General features: G+C 31.6%; 1 protein-coding gene across 1 annotated transcript in view; it reads left to right on the forward strand.

Moving 5' to 3' along the window:
• Positions 1–10,189: 10,189 nt before the first annotated feature.
• Positions 10,190–12,518, forward strand: part of LOC100576679 — a 30,524-nt gene continuing 28,195 nt past the window's right edge. The window contains exon 1 of the mRNA XM_016914190.2: positions 10,190–10,569. The gene's annotated coding sequence lies outside the window, so the exon portion shown is untranslated. The remainder of the gene's footprint in view (positions 10,570–12,518) is intronic.

A 12,518-nucleotide genomic window follows, 5' to 3' on the forward strand; every position in this document is an offset into this window, starting at 1 on the left:
CTCGTCTTTAAGGATCGCGGGATGCATCGATATTAGGAGGATTAGAGGAATTAAATAGCTTTTATGAGGGAGAATAATCTTGGCTTTTCGAAGAGAAATCTTTAATGAACTGAACTCTCTCTCTCAACGACGAAATTGCGGCATAAATATAGATCTCAAAGATTTAATGATGTAATAAAAATTCGAAGAAGGAAATATTAATGGAAAAGGGGGGTGGAGAATATTGAATGGCTTCCTTTTATTTGTAGCAAAAAGTTGGAAAATGTACATACGTGTAATTTGTACATAAATTATAAATTTATAATTCGTTAATATGTGTCCATTTATGAAGTATACTTTTAGAGAATAATTTAATAAAAAAAAGGTAATTTGTGTTGCTTGATATGTGAAAAAAATAAAAATATTCGTGAGAAATTAATAATTGATCTTTAAAAACTTTCTCTTTGATTATTTTAATAACAATTTTTGTAATATTTTAGAAAACCAGATTTGAAAAACTGATTTTCACTGTGATTATTTTAAAAAAAGATGATGCCAAAAAAATATTAAAAATTTGTTCACGCTATTGAATGAAAAATTCAGAAAATACTTTCGAAAAATTTTTTAAATTTTCTTTCGATTCTATTTTCGAACCAAAGCACAAAAGAAAAAACTTTTATTATAAAAATATTTAAAAAAAAAATTCAATTTACCAGAAAAAATTGTAAGTTTAAAAAGAATCCATCGATGAAATATTGATTTTTAATAATAAATAACACAAGAGACTTATTTTTAATTCCAAAAAAAAAAAAATCTTTCACTTCTTCCATTATTTAAAACCAAACCGAAAGTTAATTTTCTACTATTAAAAAATTGAAATAAGAAAAAACAATGGAAATAATAATAAAAAAAAAGAAGATATAATAATAAAAATATATAATAAGACAATAAATTACACTATCCAAAGATAAAAAGATTCACTTTTGACTGAAACGCGAGAAGACTTACCACGGAAGAAAAAAAATCCCTAGGATAAATCCTTATTTATCGAGCAAGTTACCGATTGATGGTATCAGATCTCCTTATCGAAGTGGGAAAAGGTTAGAAAGAGAGAGACCCGCCACATTTAATCTCCAATTGATCCACACGGAATTAAATTAGACAAATATCACGAGACGAAAGGTAAAGGTTACATCGACGACCTGATTTCGATTCCCGGGGGGTGTTGTGCGATAATTGTGAAACTTCGCGTCGATATTCTCGATGCTTGTGCTCGTTAGATTAGAGAAACTATATTTACTTTCAGTTCCAGAACACGCTTGTAAATCGATATACGATTTGAATAATGTATTTTGATACGTTTATTATAACTCTTTTCGTTCTCCCTTTCTTTCTCTTTCTGCCTCAATATTCATCTTTACTTTTTCTTTCTTCTCTGTTTAATTTATACAATTAGCAAATGAAACGATCTTCGTGAAAACTGGTACTATGATATTCAATCTCGTATTTCTTTTTCATCATATGTTAATTAATCAGAAATGGTTGCAATTGTTCAGTTCTGTTAGAATTGACGAAACAATGAACGTAGTTTAATTCTAAATGAGGATATTTGTGTAAGGGAATGTTTTTGTTTAAAAATATGCGACAAATGTCGTTCGTTTTTATATATATATATTTTTTTTCTTTTTAAACGAGTGAAATATTTATTTTTAATGTAACAGTCGAAGAAATTGTTGCGATAATAATAAATTAAATTTAATTAAATTGCAAACTAATGAAGAGATTGGTTATAAATATATTAAAAATCGTAAATTTATTCATTGGATTTTGAATAAAAGGATATATACATAAAATGAACGAAGTTTACAGCCAAGTTACAATCCCATTTCAACTTGACAATAATCGATCACATCTTTCCTTTTGAAAACTTCAACGCCACTTGATTTTACCATTTTACCAATTTTATTTTCGTTCCATTATCCATTATAAATATTCAAAAGCCTGTCGATATGTTTTATATTTTTTAAAATTAAATCGTTAAATCATTTTACCTCAAGTTTTTACAATTTAAAAAAAAAATTCTATTAATAATTTACACAGGCTTTTAAAACCATTCCACACGTACAACAATTTGAAATTTATTAAATTTCAACACGAAACCTCCGTCCATCATTCCATAATCTAATTTTCTAACAATCTCTTTCCTTCCAAAACACCAAAACCACGCATTACCAACCCTTGTTATTCCAGCTTCCATGAAACACACTCCAACCAAACCGATACATTCATTTCACCCCCGTTCACCCCCGTTTCCTATCCTCTTTATTGCAGATGCCTCCCGCGTTTATCTTGCGCGATATCCCCACCACCACCATCAACGGCACAACTATATTTTGCCCAAAATCGCGCGCTATAACTCACTATCTCGCGTTAAACTGGCTCCCCGGTTCAGATCAGACACTGCAGATAAAACAATCCCGTGGATTAATTATTTAGATAAGAAAAATCTGGTGGAACGATGATCCTCGAAACCCGTTCGATAAAATTTGTAAACCAGATGCGATTTTTATCCGATCCAATGACATTAATGGCAATTACTGATCTTTATGTCCAGATAATCCTTCCCCATTATCGATGTCTTAAAACATTTAACATTTTTCGAATATTATAATAAATGGATCTTTTGAAATATTTTCGGTATTTTCGTGGGTTCTGAATAGAATGGAATTTCATTTGTGGGAAAGTTATCAACAAAATTGGTAAGATTAATTTTTAGGTTAATAATATATAGAGTTTAAAATTTTGTGTATTTGTTAAAGAAAATTTTCAAATAAGAAATTTTGATTAAAAATAAAATATTTAATTTATTGATTCGACTATTATTCCAATTTTTAATAGAAGATTATTGAAATTAAGAGACATTGAGAATTTTGGAGTGTTGAAGGTAGAGGCTAATGGATTGATTGTTTAAGAGTTTTTTTAAGAAACTTGAAGTAATTTACTACTCGGGTAATCAGAAAGCTATTGTTTTAAAAAAACGTCTGTCAAAACGGCAAAATGGCGCGCTATAACTGAAACATGATGGCATTCCGCTCGGAGAATGGTCAGATGATTGCATTGGACGAGGTTCAAATGACTATTTGAAAAGTGGATATAAAAAGATTATAGAATTATCCATATTTCTGTGTATTTATTTTTATATCTTCGTTTCGAAATCATTCAAATAAGAAAATAATTATTTCTTTCTTCGAGTCTTAAATAATTATCATAAAGATTGAATTAAAAATATTCAATGTATAAAAAAAAGTATTCGTTGAATAATTAAATAAATTTTAAAGAATTTCAAGAATGAAAACGATAAATTCTCCTTTCGCCTTTTTATTTATCCCAGTATTGAAGCAGGGCAGGAATAAAAATCTTATTACAACAATCCAGTTGATAATGTGCCAGGCAAACGAGAATCTCGTAAAACAATGTTCTAGATAAGATCCAGCTTTACGGATCATTGTCATAGATTCCAATGAAGCCAGTACAGAGACTACCAATGAAATCAACGTAATACGCAGAATAAATGAATATCAATTTAATAAATATCTTGGAAGAAAGATAATTATTCTTCATCTCGATTTTTGTGACAGCCAAAATTATCTTAGAAAACAGTCGTTAAATTAAATCGGTCACGGATTATTCATTTTCGAGTAATAATTATTACTTTTCCAACTCAAAATCTTTGTATACTGTTTTGAAAATTTAAGTTTCACAGCACAATACTCGGCTACCTCCGATGGAACGTTTCCAAACTAATTTCAAATTCAATTCAAACTTTTATCTTTCTTGACATATCTTGGAACGTTTAAGGATATTCTTAAATTCGTGCTTCATTCAAAATATATATTTTTTCCTTTCTTTTTGAATTCTTATTTCTATAATTTATAATATTATCTACGAAAAGAAAAAAATTAAAGTTTGAGGTTATGTCTTACGAATTGGATATAATCTGGAATTCGGTGTATTACTAAACAAGATATTGATAATGATAAGACTAAATAGGATTATGTGAATAAATTTCCTTTCCTGATTAATGAGAGAATTGATGAAACATGTTGGACGAACATAAGATGAAGCTTACACGAAGCTTAGGGAATTATATTTGCAAAATAGATTGTTAGTGTGTACAAGATAAAGCTCATATCTGATTCAACGAGGCCAATCTCTGTGAACAATTTACCAGTTAACGAAGTAAGTTGCTGCTCTTATTACAGTATGTATGTGGTATTGGATAACTTGGCCTAATTCATAATAGCAACATATAATTGTATATATATATATATGTATCCAATAGCGATTGATTAACCAACGATTTGTTATTAACTTCTTAATTGTTTCTTCTCGAAACTAATTTATTATTAAAAGATATATAATAAATAACAAGGAGAGGAAAAGTTTCAAATTTCTCATCAATAATTAAATTCATGATTAATTTCCAATATAATTGAACTCATACTATTACTTCCAATTAAAAAGTTGGAGGAGTCGAGGAACAAAATTCAAAGTATTCTTTTATGAGAGAATTCTTTTTTTTTAAGAAGAAGAGAAAGAGAAGAGAAGTTATTATTTGATCACTTCCTATCTAAAAACTTCTTCATTTTCCATCAACTATCCTTTAATTGTAATTAAAGAAGAAGAAAAAGTAAGTTATAATAAAATAATATAATAAATTCTTTTTTTAAATATCTGAAGAAAAATTCTCCTCCACCCCAAAGCTCCTTTTCTCCGACGATTCTTTTTCAAGCTATTGATATTTTTCTCCGATTGGATTACGTGGCGTACAAGAGGCGTTGAAAAATGATTTAAAAAATGGCATTCACGATGATGGAAACACGGTCAAAGCTCGTCGGATAAAAATTCGAGAAAGATAAAAAAAAATTGCAACCTTCACCTCAAAGCAGGGAGATTTATACCGTACGAGCTCGGTTCGATTCCACACCTGGAGCGATTCCTAATAAGAATTCCTGATCGAATTCTATAAAAACCCGTTGAAAAGAAACGCATATTTGAAACCGATCAGCCGATGAAGCGTCTGAGAAATTTCAGATCCTACAATCCTTTCACGGATACAGCAATCTCTTGTTTCCTCCTTTGGTGTAACTTTACGTTTTCATTCCATATACACTTTCTTCAAAATCGTATTGTCTTATTTCATTTCGTAGAATTATATCATTTCGAGGATTTCAAAATTGTTATCGATTATTTATAACAGAAATCCTTTCCATATTTTTCTTTTACAAAAGATATGTCGTAGATAATTTCAGATTTGTTTCCAAAGAGAAAGTGTATCGTTTAAATATTTAATTTTAATTTCTAAATCTTCTTGTCCATCAATTACACTTAAAAGTACTTCGATCAATCAATTCATCCTTGATTTACATTTACTTTGATAAAATTCAAATAAACGAGAAATCGAGATATTCACAAAGTGAGATACTTTAACAAAAAAAGAAAAAAGTAAGGAATACCAATTTTAGTCGGATCACTTAGCTTCTACTTTGATAAAGTTCAAAAATATATCTTGTAAACTTTTATAATGTAATTCTTTCGTTCCTTGTTACAACAAGGAAATTTGGTCAACGTCATACGCGATAAACGACTAGCTGGCAGAGCTGAGAACATTCGTTTAAAACTACCCTCCAACGTTGGCTTACGTTAGGAAAATCCATACAGTGGCCGAGACGATCTGGAAGGTTACATTTCTCCTCCTTCCCCCCTTGACTTCCTACGATATCTCGTTCGCTTCTCCGTTGACTCACCACCCTCGTTCCTTTCTCGACGATCTGAATGAAAACGAGCCCCTTTCCCTCGTTACATCCTCAACTTATGCTTCAATTTTCGTTACTCCTCCTTTCTTTACTTCCTTCATCGTTTTCCTCTTTTTCTTTTTTTTCTCTTTTTCCCCTTGGTCGTTCGTTTTCGATATTGTTCGTTGCCTTCCTGAAAGGGGATGATTAATTTTTGCCTACTTTTTGGCAATGCCTCCAATTCTGGTTCTTGGAGAAGTAATGTTCTTGTTGACTTCTTGGGATGGAAAGTTCTTTTTCCTCTTCCTTGTCAGCATTGATTGATATTTGTTCTCTTAGGGTGATTGGTTATTAAGATTTTTATTGGTATTAAATTTTTACAGGTTTTTAATTCTCACTTTGATGTCTTATTAAAGTAGAATTGTATGTTTGTAGAATTATTAGAATTTGCTTCTCATTTGTATTTCCTTCAAATTTGTGCACGTGAATTTTTTGCCTATTTTTGCTTGGTAACGATCTCTTTTAAGAGAACGATCACTATTTTCATTCTATTCCATTTTATTTCTCTTCATTCGTAATGCTCTTATTTTTTTACGACTTAACCCTGTATAGCAAGTTATCTTTCCTATTATGTTATAAAGTTCAAAGTTAAATGCTTTTCAACTTTTAATTCTGTATCTTTTCTCTTTTTTTTTATACTAACGATATTGTTATTATTTTTTTTTCCTATCAATATCCTATAGATTAAAAATTGAAAATGTTTAATCTTTCTCGTTTGTTCGTCGATAATTCTATCATTTCTTTTTCTTTTATTAAATTAATTTTATTCAATCCTTTTTCTTTCAATTTCATTACTCCCCTTCTTTCTACATTAACGGTTAATAATCTCATAATAAATCATATATCTGCTCTTTGATAATTTTTTAAAAATAAAAAAAAAAGAAGTTTATTATTTTATCCTTCTCTTTAACGTTCATCGTTAATTCGATTAGATTTTTGTTGATTAATCATTTTTTTTTTGTAATAATTTCTTCCTTTTTTACAAAGGAATTAAGAAATTTCCTGTCCTTTCCTCCTCTACACTTTTCGTTTTCCCCTTGTTAATAATATATATTCTCATTCTTTTGTTAAAAAATTCCATCTACCTTTTGGTAATTCCCTTTCCACTCTTGTTAACAATTCAAAATAAAAAAGTTTTGGTATTTCAATCCTCGTACATGCTGTGGAGAGCATGGTTTCAATAAATTGTAAAATTTATAAGAAATAATATCTAATAAAATCTATTGAACAAATCTTTTTTTCATTACTTTCAATTTTCTAAAATTCTTGATGAATGAAATTTATTATTCATTCTCACATCTCGTGTCTCATTTTTATTTAGATTCGCTAATTAGAAGAGTTTCTTTTATAATTGAAGTAAACTGTTTGTAAAAGAAGTGAAATGCTTTCGAAATTTTACAAACCGAACAATAAGATTTGTTTAACACTTTAGCAGTTGTTTAACGTATCGCCAATCATGACAAACTCAGGGAGAGAACTGGCATCGTTCCAAATACACTAGAGAGATACTCAAGAACGTAGAAAAGAACACTCGAGAGCAGATATTGTCAGTTGATCAACATCAGAACTTTTTATAATAAAATGCAATAAAAATTCTTGAAATGATCAAGAATTGGTTTTTATAAAATTTTCATAAAATTCTAGCTTATTTGAATTTGTGACTTTATTTTTATTTTATGTTAATTATTTCAAAAACATCTTACAATAATTAAAATACATTTATATGAATACAAAAATTAAAATTAAAATTAAAATTAATATGATTACAAAAATTCATTTTTATTCGAAACTGTACGTGTATACGTGAACAGGAAGTAATATAAAAGTTGTTCTATTATTAAAACGCGTTAATTTCTCGAACTTTTTTTGTATTATGAACATACAAAAGTTTTTACACGTAGTTTTATACGTATTTTATACGTAATAATATTACCTCGAAACAATATTTTTTTTTTTAATTATTTTTATGCCAAAGAAACATATTGTTTCCATATTTCAATTACCAACACTTTTCAATAGCGTTGCCCGATAAAAAATACAGGGAAAAAATACAGAAAATACGGAAAATATGGAAAAATGTTTCATATTAGAATTATATTAAAGGAGAATTTGCTTTAAGAATTTTTCATACGTTGAATTTTAAAATGATTAAACATGATTCTGGAATTTATTTTTCTTATATTTTTTACAATCAATATGGAAACGAATTTTCGAGGGAAGAAAATTACAATATTTGTATTTCGTCGAATTATTTTCAAGATATATGAACTTTCAAAGTTAATGCGACGTCGCCATTTTAGTGCCATGTATATATACATACATTAACCACTTCTCTATATGGAAATCTACACGAGATTATGCTAATGCAGTTACTTTCAAATTGACGTACATGGAAAGTTAATATTTGGCAAATAAAACCCAAGCATATATATTACTATTTAAAGAAAAAACATTTATGAAAATTAAATAGCCCAGTCAAATTTTTTTTAGATGTAATAAATAAATGAAAAACTTCAAAGTACAATAATAATAATAATAATGATAATCATACACTTGACGAAAATCTAATCCTGATCTTGTCAGAGTTTCCTAAAGTTGCTGAAAGTTATAACTACGAAAGCTTATAAAATACGAGAAACTTGATCTCCTTTCACACTTCATATGTACTTTCGCGCCAAATATTTCCCTCCTTCCAATCTTCATTATTTTCCAAATTAACTTAACTCGTTTCTACGTTTTAACTCTTAAATATATATCTAAGAAACTGTCTCAACTTTTATCTCTTTCCTATCCCCTCGTTATTTTTTTTTTCCTCTTGTACAGCAATCTCCAAAAATTTCAAATAAATATTTTAAACTATATTTCAACATCAATCACAATATCATACGAAACTTTGATTCCTTGCAAAGCAATCTCTGCATCGATCAAAATATCTTTAAATCTTGACACATTGAAAACATTTGAACGTGAATTTCGAAACGCAGAGAAACGTTGTCAACCCGTTTCGTATATATTTCCCAGATATTTAACCGTTTCCACTCAAACCAGGTGCCCTATATATTCTCTTACACTTCCATTTATACATCCTCTTCACGCATTGTCCTCTACAGCAAAACCTCTCGCATTACCTCTCTCCTCCATTTTATTTTATCTCTCTTTTTTCTCCCCTCTTCTTCTCCTTCTTTTCTTTTTGTTTACCTCGTTCGTATCCACGGATTTCTCTTTCCTTTCACCCTACGCGAGTCCTACTACCCTTTCACCCCCCTCGCCGCACCCTTTCCTGAACACCACTTTTTTCCTTCCTCGTTCTCGTTATTTTCCACCGAACGTTCCTCGGATATTTTTCCCTTTATCGAATTTTTCTCCGTAAAAAGCCGTTTTCGACCGCCTTCGACGACCCTCATTTACCCCATCCATCCGTCTCCCAAAGGAACACGCTCTCCCTCGTTCTCTCTCTCTCTGTTACTTCTTCGATATTTCCACGCATTCTGTCCTTTTCCATTCCCAAGGAATATCTCTATGAGGCTGGGTTATCTTTCTCCCCGCCAACTTCACTTTTACTCTCGATCCTCCTCCTCTATTCTCGAAATAAAATTTTGTATATTTTTACACGCGTTTTAAACGTAATTCGCCTCGTTTCGATGATTGACGTAATTTAAATTAATGCTTGAAACGCGAACAATTTCGAGGGGAAAGAGAGAGAGAATTATATATTTATTCGTGTAATTACCTTAATCTGTTGTTGTTTGCGAAGCGCGGGCACAATGAACTATTTAATAACCCTATTAAATTACTCCTTTACCCTTTCCTTCAAATTATTCTCGTTTCCCAACGAGAACAATTATTCTCCTCAACCTCCCCCGTTTCGAAATATTCATCGACACTCTCGAGAGAAAAAAAATATTCTCTATACCACGATATAAATAATACCAGACAAATATCAGACCCGTTCCCGATAAGCGACGAACGAAAATCGAAAAGCCTCCACCATCGCCATCCATCTCTCCCTAAAAAAAAAAAAAAAAAAGAAGCCACACAACTCTCTCGATAAAACTTGCCTCCCCTGTGTGTCGTCGCTAATCCACCCTCTCTCTCTCTCTCTCTCTCCAGTCCCAAACTCACCCCTCCGAAAAACGAGCATCTTCGCCGAACCAACCGACACGGAGAATCTTACCTCCCCTCGCCACTGACCACCACCCCCCCCGCCCATAAACACCCTCTCGTAAAACCACCCTTTCCTTTCCTTTCCACCTACCCCCTCCCTCTCTCCCCTCCGCCCCGAAGCCTGGCGGCGCTCGATCCTGCGTGCATTCCCCTCGCTTTCTCTCTCGGTTTCTCCCCCGCCGCGGGCCGTGGCAACGCGCAGGCCGTCGCCGTCGTCAGACGAGAGCGGCAACATTTCTGGTCTGCGCGGCGCGGGGTTCCGTGGCGTTCATCAGTCGGCGTTCCAGCGCCGCGTACGTACGAAGCCGGCCAGACACAGGGAAGGCGGGCGTAAAGAGGAAGGGCGAAGAACTCTCCCCTTCTCTCTGTTGAAAGGGGTGCGTCGAAGGTGACACGCACGAGGGGGGAGGGAGGTGGTGGTGAACTTTGTGATCTTGGATCGGGGGACGAGTTGGTGTTTGGACGAGGAGGGAAGAAGAAGAGGAGGAGGAGAAGGAGGAGGAAGAGGAAGAGGAAGAAGAAGAAGAAGAAGAGAATTGTCTTGTATGGGAAGAGGAGAGACGACGTAGAGGTGTGTAGAATCTTTTGTGATGTATGAGAGTTGAATTTTGAATGTGGAGTTGAAAAGGATTCGTTGTTGTTTGTATGAGGGGTGGAAGAGAGATTGAGATGTGCAGTATGTTGACGTGACGTGTGTATGGGGAGTTGTGAAAGTTTGGATGAGTTGAATTTTTGGAAATGGATGATGGAGTTTAAGTTAAATTTTGAATGATGATGAAGTTTCGAAGGGAAAAGATTCAAAAGTTGTTTTGCACGAGGGGTGAAGAGATTGAGATGTACACTGTCAATGAATTTCGAAGGGTGGAAAGGATCGATGTCTTGGAAGAGAAAACGTTAAAGTTGAAATAAAGTTAATATGATGTGTTTATATATTATAGGATCTATGAGGTGTGCATGATGGATGGGTTAAGTCTTGGCTTAAGAATTGAATAATTGAATAATTCATTGAGAATTGGCGGTTATATTGAAGATTTTTTTAAGGAAAACTTAAGAAAGTGAATTATATTTGATATACATTTGAAAATATACTATTAAAAAGAAAGGTGTGCATTATATGAGGATTGGTTTGAAGTGATATATGGTTTGGGATAAACGATTTAATAAAGATATAACTTCATGATGTACAGTTATTGTACAGTAATGCATATTTGAAAATATATTATTAATTATAATATGGATCTAATTAATTACAACAACACTGCAACAACACATAAATACTTTTTGAAACAGTTACATCTCTTGCAAAGAAAGATGTGCATCAACGTATATGAGGATTGATTTGAGGAGTAAATATTGCATATTTGAAAATATATTATTAATTATAATATGGATCTAATTAATTACATCAACATAAATACTTTTTGAAACAGTTACATCTCTTGCAAAGGAAGATGTGCATCAACGCATATGAGGATTGATTTGAGGAGTGAATATTTGAAAGTATATTATTAATTATAATATGGATCTAATTAATTACATCAACAACATAATACATTACATCATAATCAACAACACATAAATACTTTTTGAAACAGTTACATCTCTTGCAAAGGAAGATGTGCATCAACGCATATGAGGATTGATTTGAGCAGTGAATATTGCATATTTGAAAGTATATTATTAATTATAATATGGATCTAATTAATTACATCAACAACACATAAATTTTTGAAACAGTTACATCTCTTGCAAAGGAAGATGTGCATCAACATATATAAGGATTGATTTGAGGAGTGAATAATGAATTACTTGGGTTAAAGAGTTGATTAATGCAAGGTTAATGAGCTGGAGAGGGAGGTGTGATGGTGGACAGTTAGTGTGTTTATAAGGGATTTGAAGATACACAGTTGCGGTCGGTGGTGTTTGATCCGAATACGTGGGGGTGTGTGCACGAGGAAATTGTTATGGGAGTTGGAATTTGGATTTTCAGTCTGTTCGTACCCCCTTATGGGGGTACTTTTTTTTTTAAAACTTTTGTAATTTGTCTGCATCTTGATACACCTTGGAAATTAATATAATAGAAGCTTGAATTTAATAATATGGAAGTTTTTAAAATAAATCATTTCAGGTTTACAATATAAATTTCGATATTCGTCGAGTTATTAATGCAAAGATTTAATCAGATTTGTGCAGATTTTTTTCTTAAATCTGAATACACCGTATTCGTTGAATTCATTTTTACGTGGAGATTACGTGGGATGTTTGCATGGTCGGTATTTATCTTTTAAATACTGTGAAAACTGTGTACATGCATTTAATGGATATTACAAGTATATACGAGAGATGAATATACTTGGCACTTAATTGTTCTTTCCATAGAATGCAATTTTATTTATGAAGTTATAGATTAATGAACAATATTTCAATATTTTTGCGCGACTACGAAACATATAAACACGATGAAAATTGATTTTTAAATCCCTGATGAGTAAATATATATAAAAAATATGTATATATAAA

Source organism: Apis mellifera, linkage group LG9 (assembly GCF_003254395.2).
Source record: "Apis mellifera strain DH4 linkage group LG9, Amel_HAv3.1, whole genome shotgun sequence".
NCBI lineage: Eukaryota > Metazoa > Arthropoda > Insecta > Hymenoptera > Apidae > Apis > Apis mellifera.